A 6,605-nucleotide genomic window follows, 5' to 3' on the forward strand; every position below is an offset into this window, starting at 1 on the left:
GAGCAAGAACATGTGTGGGTGTACGTGAGCGCATAAATCAAGAGTATTTTCATTAAATACTCTAGCAGTGCTTTTGCTGTTTACTGTCACCTCTTCGGCTCTTCTTCGCCACCTCGTATGTCTGTCTGGCGCTACGTCACAATGACAGAAGTCAAGGAGAATCTAAACACCAGGTACGCAGGACGTTTCAGCCTGCTGCTGGATTATTTCTCATTCTTGAGATTGTGTAATGAATCTTACGGCCATCTGTGCGCCACTTGCCTCAAGGTGCATTAAATTGTAAGGTGAAGACCCTACACCGACACAGAGAAAACCCCAGCAATCACATGACCCCTTATAGGCCAGCTCTTGGGAACAGTGGGAAGGAAAGTCTCCCTTTTAACAGCAAGAAACCTCCAGCAGAACCAGGCTCAGGGAGGGGCGGCCATCTGCTGTGCGGAGACGGGACAAAAGACTATCATATGTATTTACATGAGTGAGTATTTCCAGTTGTAAGAATCTGTTTGAGGGGTCTCATTGTGTGCTAGATGAGAGAAAGTGTGAGTGAATGTCCCTCAATTTGATTCTACTGGTATTTTCTGCAGTTTATGTGTGAAAACGACTTCAGCATATCCACTTCAAAGTGGATATTTAGGTCATATACCACCCTGGATAGATAAAAAACAAAAACAACAAAAAAAGGGGGCAAAGGGTAGAGATAAAAAAAGGGATTTTCTTTTTCTTTATGCGTTCTTGTTTGTAGTAATATTGGCAGTCTTGTGACAGCAGATCACTGTCTGATTGGTCTCTGCGTCACACTAAAGTTATTCATATCTCACTTTCAACGGTCAGTTAATTTCCTCCGTCTGTGACCTCAGCAATATTCAAATTACTAAACAGTGTAACACATAGAGCGACGAGGACAAAGTGCTCCCTGTTAGTACTGCTTTGTGAACAGTGACAATTTTTGTATATTACCGGACGAAGACAGTTCGCTCTGTACAGGACAGGCAAAGTGGCAAGGCTGTTTAATAAGCAATAAAACCAGAACAAAAATATGAAGAATAATAGTGGGTAGTTATATACAATAAGGATTTAAAATGAGTCAACATTAAAAATAATCCTTGATTTCCTGTTGTAATCAGGCAGGCTATGGGACACAAGCCACTGACCTGAGGACCAAAGACAGTGGCTTAGTTTATAAGGTGTGGCTAAATTTATACTATAGGTAGGAATAAACCCATATAAGGCTTTTAAAATAACTACTGAAAGCTTAAAATCAGGACTCTCTCTAACAGGTAGCCAGTGTAGGTTAGGATGGCCCACTGTGACTCTGGCTGGGTAAGAAAATGAATACATGGGTAGGAAACGTGCCAAATTGTAATTGTCTGGACCTCATGAGAAACATCTTCACTAAAATATGTCCTGATGGTTAAGTAGTGGGAGAGCATACCATCAGTCTCTGATTAGATTCCATCCAGCTGGACGTTGATATTATTCATGCTGCTGTATTTTCCCACACTTAACTGAAAAAAGTACATGTCACTCTGAAATTAAATTAAAAAGAGGTGAGAAAAAAGACTTTAAGTAGAACAAACAGTAGGTTGTTTTTTACTCCTTTTATCTTTTCTTCATCTTGCAGATGTGTCAAAAATGTAAACTGAAATGACTCATAATAATTCATAGTTGGATTTAAACACGTCTAGTCAAGGGAACATTTAATTGAAACACAACGGAATAATTTTCATTTGGCAGTAGAGATTACATCACCCTTGTTTACAGTAGTACCCACTCAGCAGTGGAATGGTTTTACAGCAGATTTCTAAGACCTATTTCCTTCCAAATACCAACAACTTGCCTTGCACTGTTTCATTTCAGTGAACCTCCTACCACTTCACGCCTCTCCTCCCACCTGTCTAACGTGGCAGCTGGGTATCAAATTACCACACGGACGGGTACAATCGATTTCAATATAAAGGAAATATAAAAATGTCACAGCTTCGAGCCTTTTTTTTTGAGTTTCCTGAAAAAGTAGACCCAAGGTATTTATTTACCTGTTCAACATAAAGGAAGAATGGATCCAACATTAACTATACTCCTGGTTTGCCACTGACAAAGTTTGAGAAAAGTCAGGTTATTACCATGCTACACGTGGCAAATAGAAAATATTTGTGACGAGTATGTTTAATGTAAAGTAATTTACATGTTGACTGACCTCTCATGACTACTTGATATTGAAATAAGAGAATCTCTAAAAATGTACACAGTTGAAATGCAGGCTAAAATCACTGCATGATCATCAGGTAACTACCGCAGATACAGGCTTGTGTGGAAATGTCTACATTTCTCCAGTATTTCCCCCTAACTGTCCTCAGATGGACGCCATTTTCCTTTAACTTTAACTCGTGGGCGTCCCTTTTCTTCAAAACTGTGGGTATCTCACTTTGGTAAGAAGCTGTTCGTGTGAAAGGGAGGGCTGTGTAAGATGAGATAAAGTTTGAAACCTTATCAAACGTTGTGGGGAAATTGGATACCAGATAAACAAAACTCACCTCAGCCTAGGCAAGTGGAAGGCGGGCCTGTCGTTTCGATACGTGCATCTGGAACCGTGGGATATCCCCCCTCCTCCAGAGCTGGGGTAGTGGAACTCGCTGTGTCAACGGGTGGCTTGAGAAGTTTCCCTGATAGTAATAATAAGATTGAACAAACAGGAAAGAGCGATGCAGTGTGCAAAAGTGAAAGATGCTTAGTCAAAGGGTGGGGGCGCACCGAGTTTTTTTAGCTGAGTGATGAGGTAATGGATTGATACTTCTTTCTCATACAGTGACTTTTTACTCTCGGTGGGATCCTTAATAATATGGAGGTGGAATTTGTTTTATCACTTGTTTTCTGCTGAAGTCAGCTGGCTGTTGTTCAGATTAGTTTCAGAAGAAATTAGTTTGATGAAATGACGAATGACTAACCAAGTTGGGCTTCTGACTTTAAATGTTTATCTTTAAATGTGATTTTTTTTTAAAGGATTTTGGCTTTCCTAGAATGTATTTCATAAACGTTTCATTCATATTATTGTTTATTATCGCCCCAAAACCTCATATTCTGCCCCTGTTCAACTACCATTTATCTCAATTGAAAGGAAACATAAACTTTAATCACATTTTACATGGGTCTGTGATCTTTCAGTAAAAGATAAAACTCATTATTTCATCATGCAGAAAATACAGTTTAAGCCTTGAGCCTCTCAGTGTATATTTCAGTAAACTGAGTGACTGAAAAACCTACTAGTGTAAAAGTCTGACAACAGCATTAATCAATAATAATCCCTTTACAGCATTAAACATGGCAGAGGGCCAAAATGCTCAAGGAATGAAAAATAAAGCCAGTGTGGAGGTGCCAGCAACTGCAAATCCTCTTATGTCCACTTCTGCTTTTGAGCAAAAATTCTCATATGTTTAGCATACTACAAAAAATGTCGTTCCCCTCTATAACTATTTTACTGTTTAAATGTACAGAGTGTGTATTTTTAACATAAGAAATCACAACTTCTGTGTCAGATTTTTGACAGGAATCCCCCTTAAGTTGGATTTCCAACTCTGAGTGTCAAAGAAGACCCAACAAAGTGCAATCTCAGGTCCAAGATGGTGGCAGTGCATGTAAACATCACCAAATCTACAAAACTTACAGCTTTTCTGTGCGACAGTTGGTCAGTATTTGCGACTAGTAATTTAGCCATTCACAGAGCACTGACCCGGCATTGTCTGTGAACATGCTGCAGCAGGCATTGCATTGTATTGCTAGCGATTTATGAATGGCTCTGTCTTGATAAGGAGCAAAACAAACCCTGTTTTTTTTTCTACTTTCTGATTACTAGTACTCGAACTTGGTCAATTCAGGAGTGATGTCACTCCCAGCTTCAGTTTCCAAAGTAAATGGAAAGCATTATGAGGGTGTTGCTGCTTTGAGTGTCAAGAGGTGCCAGGATAGGCAGCTAGCTGCTAGCTAGCAATGAAATCTACTGAACCAAAATGGACCTTTCTGCAATGTTTTGGGTATTTTTGATTTTAAATGCAGGTGATTTTCAGACCACGCAAGAGATCTGTGACATACTACTATAGTTTATGGATGCACTTTGCTGATTAGCATTAGCTAATTAATTAGCAATTTTCCAGCTCAGCTAAATATGGTCACATCTGGAGCCACAAAAAACCAAAAGAAAACAAAACAAAGACCAAAAAGCTTCAGTTCCAAACTCCAACGCAAGTCCACACACCTGTTGATGATGTCATGGATACGTCTATCTTTTATATACCAGACCCATTAGGTGTTCCCTTAAGACAGCCAAAACTTGTTAGTTGACCTTGCTGCTTTTGTACAGACTGTACTGTCCTTGTCCTGTAACATAAACAAGTTTCCCCTCTTCATTATTTGGTACTAACAGGTAGTCCTTTGTCCTTAGCACTCCATGTGTTACACAGTTTTGTGATTTCATACAGTGAGTAAACTTGCTGACTTGAAAATGGGATGCTCTAACTTATTTTAGTATCACACAGAGATTGCAAAAACCACACTGTGCTATCACAACAATGTCACTTGTCACAACAAAAACGAATATATTAAGGCATAAGAATTTCCTTTTCTTAACATGTAGCACATGTGGCACTCCAATAAACCATATACTGAATTTATTGATTTTTTTTAACACTATCGTTAGTCACCCTTTCAATAAAACACCTCAAAGAGATTCTCATTACTGGAAATACTCACTCACTTAAATACATGTGATTATCGTGCGGGTTAGCTCCTCCGGACAGGACATATGACCCCCACTCGCCCACTGTAAATTTGTTATGATCGTCACATGGGCTTTGTGCTAGAGAGCTGGGAGGTTACAGACTGTTTTTATTGTCTGATCCAGTCCAGATAGTTGCGTTCTCACATGCAGCTCTATGTCTAGAAAAGTTTAAGGCTGTGGTGGATTTCTGAAAACAGCTTTGAGTTCAAGATCTAAAAAATGACTCACTTGTTTGCCTGTCTCCTGCATGGCAGGATAAAAGACAGACCACAGTTAGTGCAGCCCATAGGGCACTGGGAACTGTGTTCCCATTTCCTGCTCTAGTCTTAAAGCTTGGCATTGCACGGAAATAGACATAAAGATTCATGGCTTTCCACTTTTACTGCAGGTTCAGTGATAAAAGCTTGAATGAGTGAGTTGATATGGTGCAAAAAAAAAAAATAATTTTTTTATTAAAAACAGTAATGTAGCCTGTGATGATTTTTCAGCTGTTTGCTTAATATAGCTCTTTTCTTTAGGCTGCCCTTTCCTTTAATGTTCAGACGTCATCTTTTACTGCTCTTAGTTGATGGGTTTCATCTATGACTGAGCTCTGCTTGTAATGAAAGTAACAGTCACTCTCACACACACACACATACACATGCAGGTGTTTTCAGTTAATCTGGATGGTTAGACCTTTACTCAGGTTGAAGTTGAGCAGGGCTGTGGTCGGAAATGTGCAGTGTGAGGTCACCATCTTAAATATACAAACGAGAAAGGGGCTACATCAGCATTATTACGTTTTAAAACAAAAGTGATCTCTGTAATCTCCATATGCCATACTAAGCCACCTGAAAACCATAATGCATGACCAGTCAACAGTCATATACACAATACGTGGTCATACTAATTTAACTGTCCGAAAGAAGCACTGTGACAAATCAAGGAAAGGACACGCAGTGCCTTAAAAGGCCCACTCAAAACCAAGAACATGGGTGTCTGTGTCATTGTTTCCGAGGTCTCAGTGTCTGCTTTTGCACACGTCAGGACTAAACATTGAGAATATCTTTATCCTGTCTGATGATAACTCATTTTTGTAGACTACCGGTAGATTTTCTTTAAATGCATATATATAAGTATGCATGAACAGATATAAGAACATGTATCTGACTGTGTGCTTATGTGTACTGTTTGGTGGGAAATGTACTATAGCAAAGTTGTTGTGAAAAGTACAGAAAAGTACCTTTACCTGATATTAAAAGTGAACTGTGCCAGCTCATAGGTGTGAAGGAGTCTGAGAGAGACCTCACAGTGCCTTAAAATGACATTGTCACAGTTCTGGGTCATTTTGACTCAGCATTTTCAGTTTTTTGTATATTGGTATTTTTCTGTATTATGGTTTATTAGTTGTCCTGTTTTGAATATTGTAATCCTAAGTTTCAGTGTTATTCTGGTTAAGAGTTTGCTCCTAGGTTTAGTTCAGTGTCTAGTCTGTGCCTGTCATGTTTCCTGTTTTACTTTGAAATTTCCAGAATCTCAGGACATATTAAATGAAAATTTCAGTTTATGCTTTGAAAATAGATTTAAGGTTTCAGGTTATACGTTCATTTGGCCATTAAAAGCAATTGTAAGTAGCTTTTTCTGCTTCTTTTAGGCAGGGATATAACTTGTAGATATATAGTGATGTACCTTCAAGTAGTGATTGTATGAAGTATTTTTTGATGATTAAATATATGCTGCAATTATAGCACATGCAGCTATAAATTCAGATGGTAATACAATTATAAAATATTAATCTCAAGGTAGCATTGCTATTCACCTTTTATCAGATTTTCTGTACAGTTCGTGTATAGTTACT

The sequence above is a fragment of the Oreochromis niloticus genome, linkage group LG11 (genome assembly GCF_001858045.2).
Source record: "Oreochromis niloticus isolate F11D_XX linkage group LG11, O_niloticus_UMD_NMBU, whole genome shotgun sequence".
Classification (NCBI taxonomy): Eukaryota; Metazoa; Chordata; class Actinopteri; order Cichliformes; family Cichlidae; genus Oreochromis; species Oreochromis niloticus.